General features: G+C 40.3%; 1 protein-coding gene across 1 annotated transcript in view; it reads left to right on the top strand.

Annotated features, from left to right (window-relative positions):
- Positions 1–1,791: 1,791 nt before the first annotated feature.
- LOC134225479 (small conductance calcium-activated potassium channel protein) overlaps positions 1,792–21,634 on the top strand; it is a 634,818-nt gene continuing 614,975 nt past the window's right edge. The window contains exon 1 of the mRNA XM_062705584.1: positions 1,792–2,889. The gene's annotated coding sequence lies outside the window, so the exon portion shown is untranslated. The remainder of the gene's footprint in view (positions 2,890–21,634) is intronic.

The following is a 21,634-nucleotide window of genomic DNA, read 5'->3' as shown; positions in this document are numbered from 1 at the left end:
AGCGCATAACCATCTGTTTGGTGGAAAATCATGACGAAAGAGGCGCCGCACGGTATATTTTGGTGCTAAAACGGAAATGTCCCCTCCTGCGGGTTCCCCGGGGGCACCTTGCATGTACCAGGAGTGGCCACTTTCATCGGAAGCCCTCTCATGGACCATACATTACCGTTTTAAGAGAATCTATGAAGAATTAGCGATCGAATTGCATATATGGAGTGATTTTTATGTTCCCCTTATATGACCGACAAAGTCCTCGTGGAAGTCGTTTCCCGGTGGCCATTGTCTCCAGAACCAGCATATCACCACATAGCCACAAAATTGATGAGTTTATCTTTCGAACGGTATATAAACTTTGCAATTCGGTTAAATTTTGACTGTTTTATAAGCATTTACATTTCTGGGTCAATATGACCCCAACATCTTATTCGTAAGTTTTTTCTAATATCCGAAGAAGGTTAATACAGTGAAGTTTGCTAAATGGATACACACAAAAATATTTATGAATAATATTTATGGTACGCTTCCAAAGCAGAGTGCTTGGATTCGAATTTCCTATTCAAATTAAGATTTACTTTTTACTATTCAAGTCAATCAAAGTTAGTGGCCTATTGGGTATTGAGGTATTGAGTGGACCCGTAATGCTGGGTAGACACCTTTGCGTGGTGTGCTACGGGGTAAGATCTACCACGGTTACATTGCCAGCTACAGGCAAATCCTGACCCAACGATTACCTTCCTCATTATCCAACTCCGTGGTACTTATGAGGGTGTCGCTAAGTCGGTGGCCTCACGTTAAGTAAGTACTACATCAACACTTCCTTCCTCTCCCTAGTTACGGTGAAGATGGGCGTGTGACCAGGAGTAGTAATCCTCATGCTTTTATTATTTTTGTTTAAGACTGGAATCAAGGACCACTCCCCTTTTTGATTTCTGATAGCATTCTAGATAAGGATCTCAAAAGTAAAACATGAGTATCACTAGTGTCCAATCTACGAATTACACCGTAACAATGCTAATGCTAATGCTAATTTGGTATTGAGGTATTGAGTGCCCGACATTGACATTAAGCATATATTGAAACTCTTCTGCGCAGGAGCGGAACATTTTTGGAGTCCCTTGAGCATATCCAAATATGTAATCTTTTTTTTTCATTAAACTGGTTGATTTTGATAAACCTTCTGCTTCGCCAAACGGAATGAATGAATAGCGTCGTAATTCTGCAGCACAAATCTATTTCTAGGGTGGAATCTTAATATCAAAGGTTTTTTTTTCATTTTATTTCGTTAAAAATAACCTTGATAAAGAAAAAAAACTTTTTCCAATTTTGAACATCAACATTGCAAAGTAGAACCAGCTTATACAAACTTTGAATTCAAGTTCAATTTCAATAATTCAATTACTGGGTACCATTCAATTAAAATATATTCGTTTAAAATCCAACACCAATCAATTCTGACCATAAAATTATCTTCTTCAAATGCCATTTAACTGATCTAATAATCGTTGAATTGCATCTCTCGCAAACACCAATATCGTGTAATCCGACAGTTAGCCATTCGTGAACGAAAATTTGCTCGATCATCCCAGTTAAGCCCGGCTTCCAAGTATGTTCGTCTGCTGGCTGCTCTGGCTTTGAACTTTTCGTGCTCCAGTGCACCTTTGCCTGCATCCTCCCATCCAGCAGCGTAAACACAAAATCTCTGCCGGAGACCGCCTCCGGCAGCGTCTTCTTCGGCCCAGGGAACAACTTGAGACAAGAGACGAGGTCGGGATCGGGACGGGAGTTTGTTAGTTGTTTTTGAATTTATGTTTTACTCCCGACTACGGTTGTTTGAGTGCCTTGAATCAAAGTTCTAAATATATCGCTCCTCTACTATGTTGAATAGGGCAGATAAAAACGGCGAAAACATCACGAGACTATAAATATACACTTGCGGGAAAAGTAATAATGTCTCGAGGAGATACCATTCCCAGAAGAAGAAAAGTGCCCTCCCGGTCGCTGCCAAAATGTTGCTGATAATGCTGATGGTGTGATGCTGGCAAAGTAGAAACGAAGTGTCTACTCAGTCCAGAAGTTGTGGCAGCTGGTGTCGGAAAAAGTCAAGTGAAATTCCCCCAACCCGAAGAAAGAAGAGCAGCGAGGAAAAAAAGGTTGAGCGAAAATTTAAAATTAACTTTTCTCAATCTCCAGTGAGACGGTTGCCCCTATCGGACGTCTGAGTGTTATAAATCGTTCTCATTACAATTAAGACTGAGATCCAGCAACCAATACTAGGGTGGGAGTGTCTGGTTTTTGGTTCCCATCTGTGAAGCGCTCATAATGACTTGGGTCGAGACGTGACCTTTCGAGCACAGTTTCGAACTTGCCATGCTTCAAATCGTCGTAACTCAAGTCAACTCCCCACCCAGTGTTTCACTCACTCTAGTATTCAGTTTATTGTTGAAACTGTTTTCTAAACATCCTCAGAAGTTTGCCGATCTGAACTTTTAAAAACTTCAACCCGTTAAATAAGCTCATATACTGAAGAACAGCGAACAAAGAGCGAAAACATTCTATTCCCAGCTATGGCGGATGAAAGTTGAAAAGTGGAATTACGTGAAAACAGTCGTGCGTATGTGAACCAGTGCCAGTGGTGTAAACTGCTTGCAATCAAGGCCGGTTGGTGAACGAAAAAGTTTCTTACTTCGTTCGAGCACAACTGGAGCACGGTGAAGTGAATAAATGAAAAAGTGAACGAACGTGTCAACGAGAGAAGAAAAAACCCAGCGCAGGACGAAAAGCCTTGTGTTCCAGGAGACAAATAGCGAAGGGCGTAGCAACATCTATAGCCGTTCTTGCCAGGAACAATTAAATGACTTGACGTAGAGCTAGCCGCCCCTGTACCTCAAGGTGATTCCAGTTGTCTTCCAGTTTTGTTCTTGTTTCGTTAATTTTGTTCCAACTTTCACTTGCTATGTCTGTTGACAACTAGTTTCGATTACATGTACATACGAACCGTAACTTTTTTGGTATTTATTTTACGTAGATCGCCCAACCCCGACACCAGTTCTAATTTTTCTATTTTGTATTTCATCGACTCCAACCGTACACCAACCGAAAAAAAATCAAACCAAGTGCATCACCCTGGTCCGCCCACACCATTACCGTAGTGCAACCCCCCCTGCTCCAAAACGTACGAATGATTAGATGCTTATAAACACCGACTTAGTCTTTCTTAGAGAACAGGTGCGTAAACCGATCTGCAAATGGCCCAAGCCGGTCAACCTTGCTGCTTTAGTTACTTTTCTCAGCTTGCATTTTTGCTTCGTTCAAACATTTCGATTTATTTTACATACTAGTTCCAGTGATGCTTGATTTGAATTGTGCATAAATGTAAGACATTCAACATCATTAGAACATATTATAATCATAGTTGAATCATAAACAAACTGCATACCACCCAACATATTTAGTGTACATTCAATCCTTAGCATTTGTTTAAAACAAGTTTATTTGAATGACTAAAATAATAATCCGATGATATGTGATAAACGTGAAACCTGCTATAATGATTGTAATATCGAAATTATTACACAGTATGAAAGTGCATTGTAAGGTCTATCAAACAGCTGTGTGAGGGAACAGGTACAAGCTGAAGCAATTTAAAACAACATTTCTGATCACCAGTTCAGTAATATAAATGTACTAACAAACGATTCATCCTATCATATGTTTTCGACAATTATGCAAACCCTAATGGATTAACAACAACGTCACCGGTGAAATTATGTCAACTCGGTGAAAAAAAATAGTAAGGGAGTGTCTCCGGTTGAGAGAAGGGTCGTTTGGCCGAAACTTATTCGGCCGAAAACCATTTGGTTGAATGCCACTAGCCCGAACAAACCATTTGGCCGAAACCCATCATTCCTCACTTTTCACTGTGAAAAGTGAGAAATGAGAAGTTGGAATTGATGAATGAGATTTTCCCCCATCTTACTTCGCCCTTTTCACTTTTCACAGTGAGAAGCGATAAGTGAGAAATGAGAAGTGAGAAGTGAAAAGTGATACGTCTCGTCTCTCACTTTCTACTTCTCACTAATCATTACTCTCTTCTCACTGTGGAGAGTGATTAGTGCGAAGTGAGAAGTGAGACGTCTCCCTACTCACTTCACAGTTCTCACTTCACACATTCCACTTCTACAGCGAGAAGTAGGAAGTGAAATATATTCGGCTATATGACTTTTTTAGTCAAATGACTTTCTGTCTAATAGTCATTTCGGCCAAACAATTTTCGGCCGAGTCTTCCGTTAGGGGCAAGCCAGAGTAAACGCGACGTGAGATGCAACGCGACAGTGCAATTTGACAGCCTGTTGATAATGATTGTTATTCTTTTACGTGAGTCGCGTCACATCGCTCGTCGCGTTTACTCTGGCTTGCCGCTTATCTCAAATGGTTTGGATGTTTTGATATGTTATAGCAGATTATATACGTAGTTTTTTGGACTATGGGTCATAATGGAGAAATGATGGACAAAAAAGTTATATATTTTTTTTTTTTTTCAAATAAGTTGGTTTTTCAAAAATGGTTGAAATATTTTTTTACGTTTTTATCAACTCGATTTTATAAAAGTACGTAAAATTTTCCAATGGAAAAGGTGCACTGTACTTTTTTACAAGTGCTACCGTTTTTGAGATACAGCGGAAATAAGATAAAATACACCGATTTTTCCAAATTTTTTCAGTCGATTTCGAATGTTTTTCGATTGTATTCAGCCTAGAAGCAAACCAATGATGCAAAATAATGATCACAAAGAATGTATATGCAAAATTTCAGGGAAATAAAAAAATACAAAAATAAATTGACCTTTGATTTTACAGATAATTGCTTTATTAGCCCCTTGCTGAAGAACTAACGAATTTGAAAAAGAAGTGTCGGATATCGGCATAATAAATGTCCAGAGTCTTCTTTCTGCATGTCACAAAAGCGACAAGCATCATCTTGAAGTTTTCCTATCAGCTTCAAGTAATAATGGCTCAAACAGTGGCCTGTTATAAGGCCTGTGATCTTTTTTAGAAAGATTTATGATTTTGCGACTCATTGGAATGTTCGAAGTGATAAATCGCTTCGTCTGCCTAGCAATAAACGTGCTACTACAATTTGTTACAACCTTTGAAGATTCCCAAGCCTTTAACTGTGCTCTAAGAGTAGAGGCGGATGTAGCACAACAAGTTCTAGTCCCACAAAATCCTGGGATGATCCGAGCCTTGCCTCATCGGTTTTTCGTTTCCAACAATTCTGCAATGTACAGGAATCCGATATAAATAGACTCTATTACGAAAGACAATTTTTGGAGTGACTGAATACACTTCCAAACAATTTTAGATGTGCATGTTGTCGATTTCAGAGCATTTGAAGCTGCTTGACTGTCGGACATTATGCATATATTTTAATGTTTCTGCGTACAGTACAGTTGGTCATGATCCCATAGGAATTGATACGTCTATTCCTGGACCAATTACTCCTGCTCAAATAAAATATTTCATTCCATCCGAACCATAAGGTCTGGCCCTTAAAACAACAAAAATCAAAAACAAATCTCCACCCACCAAACGCGGAGTTTGTGCCGCCATTTTGTTTTCGGGTAGAGCATAATTGCACCAAAAGTAACTATGTTTTTATTGCTTATTGCGAATCATTCCATGTTGCCACGAGTGACGACCTGGATCGAATACTGCAAAATGTCGGATTCATTCTAATAATTTTTAGAATACTCAGGTGTCCTATTATATCACCTTCGAAGAGGGCTTCGGATCTTTTTATTCTTAAAGCACTTTGCTCCGCTTCTAATTGTATCAACTGATGCAAAGGAAATCGATAGAGTAGTGCTTCCAGTGCTTTCGTTTATGTGATTCTCATTGCACCAGCAGCCATTGAAAAAGTTGCTAGTCTTTGAAGTTTTTCAACATTCATTGCGCCTTTCTTTTGTTTTTGACCACCAGACCAAAGAGGCATGGGTAATAGACCTCTTCATGTTTTCAAAAAGTATCAAAAATTCATCCGGTCAGTCCAGTATCACAATTCTTATGCTAAAATAAGGCTCCTGACAAATTTTCTGCTAATTCGGATAAAATTTCGAGGTGGCTCAAGTCGATTTAGTGTTTTTGGACTATTTTCAATTTTGAAAAAAATCTAACGAAAGATATTAATGTCGAAAACTATCGCAACAACATCTATATGGAAGCTTTAGGTGTGCTCTACAAGTATTGTGAACAATGCAATTCGTTTCGTTCATGTTTTGACCATGTTAAAGTAATTTTCGAGCTTTTAAGTGCATAAAAACACTGTTTCCCCTAAAAGTAGTTGTTCTATGAAATTCTTGAATTCATGACAAATCATTAAGGGTATGCGATAACACACTTTTTCCTAACGAAACGAAACGAAACGAAATTTAAAATGTCTATTTTGATTCGAATCGAAACGAAACGAAATATAGATTTCTTTCGAGACTTCGAAACGATACGAAATCAAGGTTCATTTAATTCGAAATTTTTCGAAACGAAACGAAATTTTGTTTTTTCCGCGGAATTTTTATTGAATTGGTTTTACATTATGTACGCAATTCTGATTCCACTTTTTCGAAGTCGAATAACTGTTTTGCGACCAAAAGAGTTATAATAACTGAAGAGGCAATCTATGATAGGTCGAGACGAGCCAGCCCAGGGCTGAAAGTCTCGCTAATAAAGACAAAAAAAATCTATGATAAATCGTCACATTCTCGCCGCATATACCATTGGCGATAAGGCAATATCCCAGCATTTGTGCCGCTTTCAAAGGAATTCATTGTGGAGCGTGTGCTCCCGAATCTGATCAATTTTATATCACTAAGTATATAAAAATAAAGAAATTGTGTGATTTTTCATATACGGATTCAAATTTCGTTTAAAACCTTAGTTCACCTAAGAATTATGTAATTATGCTGAAGCTTACTTCATATTGTCTTGTCAGCGTGGTTTTACAGTATTGACTTAGTCAAAATTTGAAAAAGAATGCTCAGATTTATTTTTGATGTAGTGGGATACTTAATTATGTATCCACATCTGCCAGTTATAGAATTGATATTACTAGATCAACATTTGAAAAGGGCGTATCTGCCAAAATTTATTCCTTCTGATTCTTCGTCTACACTGCCGCTAACCGCAAGTCGAGCACATCTGTATATGGGCGTCCATATACACACCCAACCGGCGGTTGTTAGATTTTCCAACAATTAGGTATAAGAATCTACCAAAACCTGTATAAGAACTGGGCATTTGCAAAATTGCTAGATTCTTATACAAGTATTGTATAACAATCTAACAATTTTGTAAACTTTTCTTATATTTTTTTAATAGGAATCAAACAATTTCGCATATGCCCAGGTCTTATACAGGTTTTGCTAGATTCTTATGCAGAATTGTTAGAAAATCTAACAACCGCCGGTTGGGTGCAGATGTGCTCGACTAGCGGTTAGCGGCAGCATAGTCTTATATACAATCAGCTCGACAAACTGAGCTATTGCGTGTGTCCTTGGCATATGAGAACAGCTGTTATGGTCAGTATGTGCTGAAAGCAATCATAAGTAAAGAACTTTCAGCAATTTTACTGATATTTCAACCCGCTTTGATTTTTTTTTGCAAATCTAATGCGAAGATCAAGAAATCCCCACAAATCTGCAATGTTCCTCACATATTGTGCAAATACTCAAAGAAGAGCTTATTAGCTTAATTAACTTGATTGAATTGATGCTTCAACATGCTGTTTTTTTTTTTTTTTTTTTTTTTATAGAGGGATGAAGGCAAATCTGCATACAGACACCTGAAATTATCACTCAGGGAGTGGGGTTGGCGCGGTTGGCAGAAGGCCAGACCGCCGGACCCACTAAACCCACCCAAGCAACAGAAGGTTACTTGAGTTACCCTCTCTTCTAATGCACAATTCCCCCCGGGACTACCTTTCAGTATTACTTCTGTGGGGAAAAGCAGTACTAAAAGTACTCCTCCCAAAACAACACCTTTCACAGTGCCTCTCTTCGATGTTTTGTCATACGTCTGAGCCCTTTGGCTCCCTTATTGGTGCCAGCAAGCACACAAAAGCGTGGGCCCTTAAGCCCTTTACTTTTTTCCTTGTGCCATTCAGCAACGCATCTACTTTCCTTTTATTTTTTTAGAGCCATTTAGCTCTCAACGTGCTCGCAAGCTACTCAGATAGTCCCCCGGCGGCGGATCTACCCTACTACCGACGACCCGCATTCGTGGATGGCTGTTACATTACCAACACTACACATTCACCTGGTATGCATGTTCATAGATCCGCTCAAGTCCTACGCACATTCTCACTTCAACGGGTGACCGGACGAGTGCCGAGGTCAGGCCAAAGATTCCGGGTGGAGATAGCTTCCGGTTCAGTGGTGCCCCGACGACCCGAAGCAGGTGCATTCACGCGGCACGATCTACTCAACTGGTCCCCGGCGGTGGACCTAGCCTACTCCGATTAACCGATTTCCCATGAACTGCGCCTTTCAGCTTCTTGCTTAACCGATGAGCCATTCAGCTCTCACCTTGGTCGCGGACTACTCGGATAGTCCCCGGCGGTGGATCAATCCTACTCCGACAGGGAGTTCCCCGACGTCGGAAGCTCCCCGTAACCGACGACCCGTCTCAACGGGTGACCGGGCGAGTGCCGAGGTCAATCCAAAGATTCCGGGTGGAGATAACTTCCAGTTCAATGGTGCCCCGACGACCCGAAGCCGGTACATTCGCACGCCACGGTCTACTCAGCTGATCCCCGGCGGTGGACCTAGCCTACTCCGATAACCGAGTTTCATTTGCCTTGAGCCATTCAGCTCTCACCTTATTCATTGAGCCATTTAGCTCCCGCCTCGGTCGCGATCGCGAACGACTCGGATAGTCCCCGACGGCGGATCTAACCTACTCCGACGAGAAGTTCCCCGAAAGCGGGAGCTCCTCCGAACCCGGCCGTTTCGCCACGTTCTGCGGCTACGCGCTCGCCGCAAGCTGAATACAGTTGCGACGCTGTCGTTCCCATCCATTATCGACATATATATTCACGACTTCCACGACTCATGGTCCGCTATCCGTAACGGCTGCCTGCTGCTGCTCTATGCGCCAACTTCGTTGCAGGATGTCGGCTATCCTGGACGTCGCTCTTGCAACCGCTCTCCACTGTTCTGGGTTCTGGCACATTTTATGACGATGTTATCGGTGTTGGTGTCCGTTCCGCATGCCCCCAACATCGCACTCCTCTCCGTTTCGAACCGAGGACATGTGAACAGGATGTGTTCAGCCGTTTCTGTCACGTCTGGGCATTGCGGACAGGTGGGAGAAGCCGCGTGACCAAACCTGTGTAGGTACCACTTGAAGCATCCATGGCCTGTTAAGAACTGGGTCAAGCCAAAGTTTAGCTCCCCATGAGGTCTGCTAATCCATGCCGACACACTTGGGACTAAGCGATGGGTCCACCTTCCCTTAGGCGAGTTGTCCCACTCTCTCTGCCATTTGGCTACCGTTGCTGCCTTTATATTCCTTCGATTCCTTCCTTCAACATGCTGTTTGGTTTGGCTGGTGTGTGGTATGATGGGTGGTGTGGAGTTATGGTGAAGTTTGAGTGATTTCAAGGGCAAATTTGAATATAGTTTTCGTTTTATTCATCTCATTATTTCCATATTCTATTATGTATGCGGTTTTGTTTGTCTTCTATTTATATTGTTCAAAACTGGCATCGGGGCCTTGGCGAGAAGGGGTGAGGATGTCGATCGTCATAACTTGATTTTAACATAAGGGAAGATAAATTAATTACGTAACGCAAAAATATCTGCATTTTCAACAACCCCTTTCCCCCTATGTCACACTTTTTGTGTGAAACATTTGAAAATTTTGTATGGATCGTCACACTTTGCCCAACCTCCTCCCCCTCTAAGCGTTACGTAATTTGTGGATGCTCCCTAATGTATTATGCTTATTTTACAGAAAAACAAAATTGCCAACATTTTTTGTAGATAGGAATTGGAAAAAAAACGAAGTTACCACCTTCAGTATATCTTGATTTAATCGAGAAAGGCATCGTCACCGCTAGGTGGATTAATTTGGGTTTTTTCTAGATTTTTTTCTTTCGTGTGAATGACATTACTCTTTAACAGCTCTAACATTTATGAATAAGCTTCCCATGTTTGCTGAGATCTTTCTTTTTGATAACATTTCATAGATCCAGGTAACAATGCATTGATCAAAACCATATTTTGTCATTGCCAGACCGCATCGTGCTTTCGTGCTGTGCGGTTCTTTCTCTCTTTGCGGAAGGAAGTTTTTAATACTACCCGAAGCTATTTTAATTTCAACGGTGCTTCTTAGCGCTATTTGTACCCACTGATCCCGTTACGATCTTTGCAAGGACCCGTGCCTTCGTTTTACGTTGGACCCGTTTGCGGAAGTAAAATTCCGACAAGCGGTGGTAATCCTGCAGGGACACCGTTCTGGGAAAAACCTCTTAGAAGGTCACGTCTCCACGCTCAGCAATGAGCATTAATAAAAACAAGAGGAAGGGGGAGTCTCTGAATTCTCCACTTCCTTCAAAGAAACAAGGTTTCAAGACCGTCCTGCCCAAGCGCGGAAAAAATAGAAGGAAGCTGGAGAATTCAGATATTCCTTCTAACTCTAATATCGGAAATAATTCTTCTCCAATCGAACTGAGCAATCAGTTCGATTTGATTAATGATGAAATTGAGCAAATCGAATCTTCCTCTAGCCCAGGTGATTCGATTCATGCGAAAAAGCAAAGGATTCCGCCAATTGTGGTATCTGTTGCCGAGTTTTCTGGCTTCCGGAATGAGATTTTGAGTAACCTTCAGGGGATCAAGGTTTCATTTCAGATTGCTAGGAAGGGTGACTGCCGCATTTTGCCGGGATCCTTTGACGATCGCAAACGTCTTCTTGTTTATTGTTTATTGTTTATTGTTGTTATAATGATCATCCGACATTGTATGTTTGTCTTAATGAATCTTAACTCTAAAAAACTAAATTCTACGATCACTTTGTCAATCGAAGTCAAAATTGGAATACGTTTCGTTGAATACGATCATCATTGATCGAATTGGTTCATTCAGGTCGTAGTCATGGTGTCGTCGAGGCAAACGGAAGAAAGCACTAGAACGGAATGTATACGCAGGCACATTGATGTCCATTAGCGCCAAAATATTGGGGGCATCCGCTTCTCCAACCAGAACTTTGACAACAAAAATCGCTTTCGCGTTTCTCCTACGCTGTCTTAGAGTTTCGATGCCAATCAATTGACATCTGGCTGCATACGGTGGAAGGTGCGATGGGTCATTCCAGGGCAGAAAACGTAGGGCGAATCTTATGAATTTTCGTTGCACCGATTCAAATCTTTCGATCATTGTTGCTTGATACGGATCCCATACCAACGAAGCTGTTTCCAGGATAGGACGGACCAACGCAACGTATAATGACTTCAACGTATATGGGTCACGAAATTCTTTAGTGATTTTAGACACAAATCCAAGTTGACGACGAGCTCGCTTGATTACTTCTTCTTGGTGTTCTTTGAACGTCAGCTCGGCATCCAGAACAACTCCAAGATCTCGAACAGAAAAAGCACGGTTTAGCGGTTCATCACCGATTACGTAGTTGTATATGATCGGGCACTTCTTGCGATGGAAACTTATGATGGAACATTTTGGCACGCTCAAAGTCATGTGATTGGCTCGACACCAGACGAGAAGCCGATCTAAGAGCTCCTGCAGCTTGATGCAATCCGACGGTTGATCGATTACAACATATATTTTCATGTCGTCAGCATATAAAATGCAGTAGCCTTCACCAATGTACATGACTACATCGTTGAAAAGAGGGAGAAAAGCAACGGCCCAAGATTGCTTCCCTGTGGTACACCAGACCCGTTTGTGAACCAATCCGAAACAGATGAGCCTATTTTTACAGCCAGTTTTCTATCACACAGATAGGATCTGAACCAACAAACAAGCCGAGAAGAAAAGCCCAATTTTTGAGTTTTGCTAAAAGAATCGTGTGGCTTACACGATCAAAAGCAGCTTTCAGATCGGTGTACACGGAATCAATCTGCTTTCCTCGACCAATATTCCGCAGGCAAAGCGAAGAGAATTCAACTAGATTGGTGGTAACGCTTCGCCCCGGGAAAAAACCATGTTGTTTTGTGCTGATGTAGTGCCTCACGCGGGAGAATGTGTAGCTCGAGACGATGATTTCCATTAGCTTCGAGCACGCGCATAAGGATGTGATTCCTCGATAATGTTTTATGTCATCTTTAGCATCTTTTTTGTGCACCGGAAACATGAATGATTTTTTCCATAGAGTTGGAAAACAAGATTGTCGCAACGATAAATTGAGAATGTGTTGAAGAGGCGCTATCAAATTGGCCGAGCATTTCTTAAGAATACTGGCAGGCACTCCATCCGGACCTGGTCGGAATGACATTTTCAATTTAGACAGTGCAAGCAGCAGGTCTTCAGCAGTGATAGTGAATGTATCTGCGTCTATAACCTCACTCGGGACGAAACTCAGTGCAGCCGTTGATTCACTGGTAGCTAGTGGACTGTCGAAAACCGAAGCGAAGAATTCAGCAAACAGCGAGCATTTTTCAGCACATGTCCTTGCAGCACGATGATCCAGATGCATAGCAGAAGGTAGTCCAGTATCCTTTCGCTTGGAATTAACAAAATTCCAGAACTGCTTAGGGTTGCGCTTCAGATTGCGTTCAATTTTTCTTGCGTATCGACGATAGAGCTTGTTATTCAACGATTTGTAACGATAACTGCAGATTTTATAAGTCTTTTGACGCTGATCGGAGGGTCCGATATGTACGATGAGCCGCATTTCGCTTTCTCTTGAGGTTTCTGAGTTCACTGTTAGACCACGGTGGTTTCACAGATGGACGTTGCAAAGGTATATAATCGCCGAACACGTGATGGAGAATTTGGGAGAAATTTTCCACGCTATCGTCCACGTTGGTGCTTAGGCATACAGTGGACCAATCAATTTCTGCCAATCTTTGATTCAAAGCATCGTAATTTGCCCTTTTATAATCGAAAGAAGCGAAGTCTAATTCGTCGTCAGGGTTCATAATCACAGTAGAATTAAAGCAGTCTTTGATAAGCAGACAAAAAGGCGGATGAGCCGGATCGGCTGGTACCAATGGATCAACGATGTCTTCCAAAATGAAAAGACCATCTAATGCTTGGTTGACAAGGATAAGATCGAGCGTATTGCCAGCGTAGTTTCTACCATTATTGATTTGTTCAAAACCAGATGAATACATGCCATCTAAGAAGATTGTACATGATCGGGATAAAGAGGAACCAGAGCTGTCAATGTGACAATACGGAGGGATTGTCGCTATCCACCGTATGCCAGGTAGATTGTAGTCTCCAAATATGGCTATTTTATCGCCTTCGTTAATCCCCATAGCTATCTCTTCTACACAGTTGATATGACGCTGCATAACTAAATAATCCCCGGATTTGTCAGGGGGGATATAGATCCCTCCGATAATCAGTGAGTGGCAACTAAGTTTAACAGAGGTCCAAATGTGTTCTATAGAGTGATCTGTAACTGCCAACATCGACGATGGCAATCGATTATGAACGGCAATAAGCACTCCCCCAGCCCGCTTTTTCCTACTGGTGAGCGCGTTTCGGTCACATCGATAGACAGTATACCTCTCGTCAAACAGCATCCTGGATTCAATAATACTGTCCAGCCACGTTTCAGTTAGAACCACTATGTCGTAGGATGACGCGCTTATGGCAGTGAAAAAGTCGTCCAGTTTGGTGCGTAATCCCCGTACGTTTTGGTAGTATATGGTGATGTCATCGAGGTTGTGAATTGATGTTACTCTGCGAGCGGTGAATGATTGAGGGAGTGAATTGTTCGAATCTGATGAATACTTGCCTGCGATTGGAGTGCGGAAGGACCCTCCTTCGATCTCAAACGCAGGACCGGGATGACTGCTGAACGCTGGCAGGAAGGGCTCGACTGCGTTGAGGGGATTAGGGGCTTCCTTACGACTAGCAGGCGTGCATCCCGGTGACGATTGCCGTACAGCATACAATTGACATGGTACAGTTTGCGTAGGAAATCTGCAATCTGTTGAAGGTTGAGGAAGCGAATAATTCCAAACAGATGAGTACTTGCCTGCGATTGGAGTGCGGAAGCCCCCTCCTCCGACCTCAAACACAGGACCGGGATGACTGCTGAACGCTGGCAGGAAGGGCTCGACTGTGCTGAGGGGAATAGGGGCCTCCTCACGACGGGCAGGCATGCATCCCGGTGATGTTTCATTAATGATTGAAGATTGACACGGAGTAATTTGGCTAAAAATGATGACCTCATCAGGTAGTGAATGATGTGTGCTAAAAACGTACTTGCCTAGAATGGCAGGCTGGAAGCCCCTTTCTCCTGACCCATACACAGGACCGGGACGGCTGTTGTACGCTGGCAGGAAAGGCTCGACTGTAATGGGGGGATATGGGGCTTCCAACATGCTAATATCGGTGCGTCCCGGGGTGAAAGTCTCTAATTCAGCTCCATCACAGGGGTGATAGATAGCGAGGGCGAAACATCCTGCGGCTGCAGCCGTGGCGTCAACGGTTTCCTGCTTTTCAGTGGATTCCGAAATTTTTGAACACCATAGTCTTCGAACTCACGGAAAAATAGCCCTTCAGGCCAGGTTGCTGGGTCTAATGCCATTTCCTTAAGTGAGGGGTCTAATCCAATCTTGAAGGAAACGAAGCTTCACTATTTAACTGAGAAGCGCCATAAATTCTTCACATACGACGACAAAACTGAGCGATTGTTCAAAGTCGTCTTGAAAGGTCTCCCCAGTGATGACAAATCACTGGATGAGATTAAAATTGAAATTTCTCAATTACTTGGATTTTCACCAGTCCAAGTAATTAAGATGAAAAAGAAATCCCATTCTGGAACTTCCCAGAGGGGCATTTCTCAAGAATTTTATTTAGTTCATTTTAACAAAAGTGAACTAAATAATATGAAAAGTTTGGAAAAGGCCTGTATTATGTCTCATGTCCGTGTTACATGGGAACATTTCCGCAGGCCTGGGGGAAATTTCCAAAACCCCACCTAGTGCCGTGAGTGCCAAAAGTGGGGTCATGGAACTAAACATTGCCACATGGATGCTAAATGCATGATTTGTGGTGGAACCTCTCACGCCAAGGACGCATGTCCTGTGAGAGAAGATTCCAAAAAAATTAAGTGCGCAAATTGTGGGAGGAATCACAAATCTAATTTCTGGGAATGCCCTTCACGCAAAAAGTTTTGAATTCCGTGCAAAATTGATGACGGGAAATTCCAATCGGATCCCAGATTCGACGGGTAGAATTTTTTCAAACGCTCAAATTTCGAAACCAGTTACCGGTCGAGCAATTCATACCCACCACAATTCACAAACAAATTTTGCCGCTCGTCAACGGGTAGCAAGCACTTCAGTAAATTCCAATTTTTCCAATGTACCTACGTATGCAAACATCGCTGCTGGTAGACAAAATTTCTCTTCTCAAAATGAGGTTTATACCCATGTCCCAACGGAAAATAATGATCATGTTGCCGATTCAGGTAGCATGACTGCTTCCGATTTTGATTTTTTAACTGAACAATTGCATCACATGATTGATGCAATGTTCAAAGCAAATACCATACCAGAAGCTGTTCAGGTTGGTATAAAGTACACACAAAAATTGTTATCGGACTCCGTTTTAATGGATCTAAATAATTGTGTGAAAGTTCTAAATTGGAATGCCCGCTCTCTAAAGGGTAAGGAAGATGAATTATTCAACTTCCTTTCAGTTCATAATGTGCATATTGCCATTATAACTGAAACGTATTTAAAACCAGGACTCTCCATTAAAAGAGATCCAAACTATTTTATTTACAGAAATGATCGTCTTGACAGCGCCTGTGGTGGGGTCGCCATCGTCATTAATAGACGCACAGCAAATAATTTTGAAAATTCAACGACGTTTAAAATTGCTGCTTATCCCATCAAATGAATTAACATTCGATATTCAATTAAATTTGATTGAATTTTACAAGCAAGCACCGTTTAAATTTATTTCGCTTTAAAAGAATAGTGAGATCGATTGGATGTTACGTTTATTTGCATGCTCCAAATATGTGCATGAAAATACATTTAGAATCACAACATATTTTTATCTGTGCGTATCAAACATAAATTATTTTCTTCGTTTGAAACCAAAGTTTTTGAAACCTTGGGAGTTTCTGTTGAAACAAATTTTGGACAATTTTCCTTCATTGCAGCCTACTTGCCTTTTCAATGCAATGGGCAGCAAAAGAACTTGTTGAAAGCTGATCTTCAAATTCTGACTCGCAACAAATCAAAATTCTTCGTAATTGGTGACTTCAATGCCAAACACCGTTCATGGAATAATGCTCAAAGCAATTCCAATGGTAAAATTTTATTTGAAGATTGTTCTGCGGGATATTATACTATTCAATATCCCAATGGACCAACTTGTTTTTCTTCCAGTCGAAATCCTTCTACAATTGATTTAGTTTTAACGGATTCAAGTCAGCTGTGTGGCCAATTGGTAACTCATGCTGACTTTGACTCTGATCACCTTCCTGTGACATTTGAAATCTCACAAGAAGCCATTTATAATCCAATCAGCTCTACTTTTAATTATCATAGAGCTGATTGGGATTTATATAAAACGTATATCGATAGGAATTTTGATGTTGATATTCCTCTCGATACCAAAAGTGATATTGATAATGCTCTCGTATCTTTGACAAATTTAATTGTCGAAGCCAGAGGCATTGCAATTCCTAAATGTGAAATTAAATTCAACTCCATTATTATTGACGACGATCTTCAGCTACTGATCCGTCTTAAAAATGTGAGGCGAAGGCAATACCAAAGAACTCGCGATCCCGCGTTGAAAGTTATTTGGCGAGATTTGCAAAATGAAATTAAAAAACGTTTCGCTAATCTGAGAAATACCAACTTTGAGAATAATGTCTAGAAGTTGGATCCCAGTTCGAAACCCTTTTGGAAATTAAGAGGGAAATAAAATTTTATTAACAAATGGCGAAAAGGCTCAAAAACTTGCTCAGCAGTTCGAGAGTGCCCATAATTTTAGTCTAGGTCTCACTAGTCCAATTGAGGATCAGGTTACACGGAACTTCGAAGACATTCTCAATCAAGAGAATGTTTTTGACCCTCCGTTGGGAACAAATTTGGATAAAGTGAGATCTATTACTAGAAAATTAAAAAATATGAAAGCCCAGGGTGATGATGGTATTTTCTACATACTTATCAAAAACTTCCTGAGAGCTCTTTATCCTTTTGGTTAATTTATTTAACAAATGTTTTCAATTGGCATACTTTCCAGATAAATGGAAAAACGCCAAAGTTGTTCCAATTTTGAAGCCGGACAAAAATCCAGCTGAGGCTTCTAGTTATCGCTTAATCAGTTTGCTTTCTTCAATAAGCAAACTGTTTGAAAAGATTATTTTAAATAGAATGATGGTTCATATTAATGACAATTCTATTTTTGCTGATGAGCAATTTGGTTTTCGCCATGGGCATTCAACCACTCATCAGTTATTAAGAGTTACGAACTTAATTCGGCTCAACAAATCTGAAGGATATTCGACTGGAGTTGCTCTTCTTGATATAGAGAAAGCATTTGACAGTGTTTGGCATGAAGGTTTGATTGTAAAATTGATGAATTTTAATTTTCCTCTGTACATCATTAAACTGATCCAAAATTATTTATCAGATCGCTCGCTGCAGGTAAACTATCAGAATACTAAATCTGATAGATTACCTGTAAGAACTAGTGTCCCCAAGGCAGCATACTGGGGCCCATATTGTATAACATTTTTACTTCTGACTTACCTGATTTACCACCAGGGTGTCAAAATCTTTGTTTGCAGATGACACGGGCCTTTCAGCCAAAGGGCGAAGCCTTCGTGTCATTTGTAGTAGATTGCAAAAAGTTTGGATATTTTCTCCACTTACTTGCAAAAATGGAAAATTTCCCCGAATGCTTCCAAAACTCAGCTTATAATTTTCCCACATAAGCCGAGAGCTTCTTATTTGAAACCTTCTAGCAGACATATTGTCACTATGAATGGGGTTCCAATTAATTGGTCTAGCGAAGCTAAATATTTAGGACTTCTGCTAGATCAAAATTAACTTTTAAAAATCACATTGAAGGCCTTCAAGCCAAATGTAACAAATATATTAAGTGCCTATATCCACTTATAAACAGAAAATCAAAACTTTGTCTTAAGAACAAACTTTTGATTTACAAACAAATTTTTAGACCTGCCATGTTGTATGCTGTGCCAATATGGGCTAGTTGCTGCAATACCAGAAAGAAGGCACTCCAGAGGATTCAAAATAAAATTTTGAAAATGATTCTGAAGTTGCCTCCGTGGTATAGTACCAATGAACTGCATAGAATTTCTAATATTGAGACATTGCAACAAATGTCCAACAAAATAATTTCCAATTTTAGACAAAAATCGTTGCAATCTTCTATTGCAACGATTAACTCCTTGTACCCTTAGTATAAAATTGGTTAAGTTTAGTTTAGTTTTATATTTTGTCATTGTAGCAAACTGGATATTGCTCTCATCCAGGAGCCATGTACAAACTACAGTAGGATATTAGAATTCCTACAACATCTTGTAAGTTAATTTACGATCAAGAACAGCTATCCCCTAGAGCTGCAATTTTAGTGAATGAAAAAAATTACATCAAACCTTTTACAGAATTTATAAGTTTATTCGCAAGTTTGTAAAATATTCTCGCTAAAGATTACTTAAACGGTTTGGGCACCTTAAGGAAAAATAATGGCTCTTTCACTACTTCTATATTAGATACCTACTGGGATTCAGAACAACAGTACTAATATTCGCAACCCAACGAATGAAACGTCTGGATTGGAAAGAATCAGGTATGATGCTTGTGCTTTGGCCAAAAACATTTTTACTGAGGAAAAAGTTGAATGGGCGATTGATTCCTTTGAACCTTTTAAGTTGCCAGGTAAGGATTGATTTTTTCCTGTACTACTTCAGACGGGAAAGGCAACCTTAACACCCATTTTAACAAAAATATTCCAGGCTAGCCTATCATTGAGCTACACTTCAAATGTATGGCGGCAAGTTAGGGTCACATAATGTGACTCACATTTATCCCTAGGGTAACAAAAATGATAAAACCTCCCCGAAAGCCTTCAGGCCAATAAGTTTCCATTGTTTGAAAACGATGGAAAAAATAATTGATGTTCGCTCGTATCAATATGTTCAGACCTCACTGTAGATTTGATTATCTTTGTATGAAGAATTTTGTATTTATTATCCGTACTGTACTGACGTCTGGACGAAACCAAAAGTTTTCGAGTGTCTGGCGGAACGCAACACTGGAAAACACGTTTCTGTCCAACGTCCGAAAACGAACGCGGCGGGATGAATTCCCGTCGTAACATTCTCGAAAACTTTTGTCGTCGAGGACAACAGCCGGAACAATTATTGCTGGAAGATGGCGTCGGCGGAGTCGAGCTGCTATCTGGTGAATATTCCGAATGATTAATCGCAACCAGACCGATCGAGTGGACCAAATGATGCAGGAATATTACATCTGATTAGCCTGGCCGCAGTTTAGTGGTTGAGATCAACAGTTCGAAGAACTCTCGGAGAGCGCTAAATCGGTTTCGAGGAAAAGGAGTAATCGATCTGTGTTGGTAAACTCGGATCGTGATTAGCTTGTGAGGTGGCGGAGTCATCTGCAAGTTATTTGTGCTTTGGTAGTGATATTTTTTGTATTCGATATTTTCAGTATGTAATATAAAACTGAATGCAATTTAGTGAATGTATATGGAGTAAACTAAGGGTATGCGATAACACACTTTTTCCTAACGAAACGAAACGAAACGAAATTTAAAATGTCTATGTTGATTCGGATCGAAACGAAACGAAATATAGATTTACTTTCGAGACATCGAAACGATACGAAATCAAGGTTCATTAATTTCGAAATTTTTCGAAACGAAACGAAATTTTAATTTTTTTCCGCGGAATTTTTATTAAATTGGATTTACATTATGTACGCAATTCTGATTTCACTTTTTCGAAGTCAAATAACTATTTTGCGACCAATAGAGTTGTAATAACAGAAGATGTAGTCTGTGATAAATCACCGCATTCTTACCGCATGTGATACATCGGCGACAAAGCAATACCCCAGCATTTGTGCCGCTTTCAAAGGAATTCATCCTGGAGCGTGTGCTCCCGATCAATTTTATATCAGTAAGTATATAAAAATATGGAAATTGTGGGATTTTTCATATATACAGATTCAAATTTCGTGTAAAACCTTAGTTCACTTAAGAATTATGTAATTATGCTGAAGCATACTACATATTGTCTTGTCAGCGTGGTTTTATAGTATTGAGCTAAGTCAAATTAGAAAATGAAAGCTTAGGTTTATCATTTTATTTAATGGGATATTCAGTGGGATAAGAACTGATATTACTAGACTAACATTAGAAAAGGTCGTAACAGCCAAAACTTATTCCTTCTTATTCGTCCACATATATATATACTTTTGCTCATTAGAAGAATTCTGGGCACCTTTCTAAAATGCATTAAGATATGTATTTCAGATTGAATTTCACAGACCCATATAGTCTTATTTTCCATCAGCTCGACGAATTGAGCTATTGTCTGTGTGTCCTTGGCATATGAGAACAGCTATTGTGGCCAGTATGACCTGTAAGCTTTCAGCTTTCAGCAATTTTAATGATCTTTCAACCCGTTCTGGATTTTTTTTTGTAAATTCCATACGAAGATCTAGAAATGCCCACAAATCTGCAATGTTCCTTACATTCTGTGCAAATAGTCAAAGAAGAGCTTAGCTTGATTAACTGTACACATCGTAGTTGCCAATCATGATTGGCCGAGAAGCAGCAAATCCACAGCTCACCAATTAAATAATATTCTTGGGAAATGAAAATAAATTAATAATTTATTAATTATCAAATAAAAAAGTTATTCTTATTGTATACTTGCTTCAGAGTTTCAAATTCATGACCAATACCTGACGATGTTCCTTACTGTCAATTGAGGATTAGGAGCGGAAAATTAGTTTAACTCTCAATGTTATAAGAGACCGAGGAATGTTCTGCATCTCCGTGAGCGCTACGCGTTAAGATTCGATGGTTAGTTGAGAAGGTAATTCATGTGAAGCCCCTTGGTAAGCGACTAAATATTTATTGTAAACGAAGTTATTTCTAAAACGAAAACTGAAACTGATGCAGACATTAGTTATATCACTTCGCGTTCTCCAACACTAGTTGGCGTGATCAACATCAACACGATCGATTGCACACTGGTTAAACAAATTTCTGCTGCGCGAGGTAGATTTTTTTACTCACTGCCGTCCCACGATGGATTCCGCATTCATATTGTGCAAATAGTAAAAAAATATCACAAAATTTAAATTTGAATCTTGGAAACACTGAAGACGTTTTATAGAAGAAAACTACATACGTATTTGTCGA

This window comes from Armigeres subalbatus, chromosome 3, assembly GCF_024139115.2.
Source record: "Armigeres subalbatus isolate Guangzhou_Male chromosome 3, GZ_Asu_2, whole genome shotgun sequence".
Lineage (NCBI taxonomy): Eukaryota > Metazoa > Arthropoda > Insecta > Diptera > Culicidae > Armigeres > Armigeres subalbatus.
Note: the sequence above shows the minus strand (reverse complement) of the source record. Positions and strands in the feature narration are given on the sequence as shown.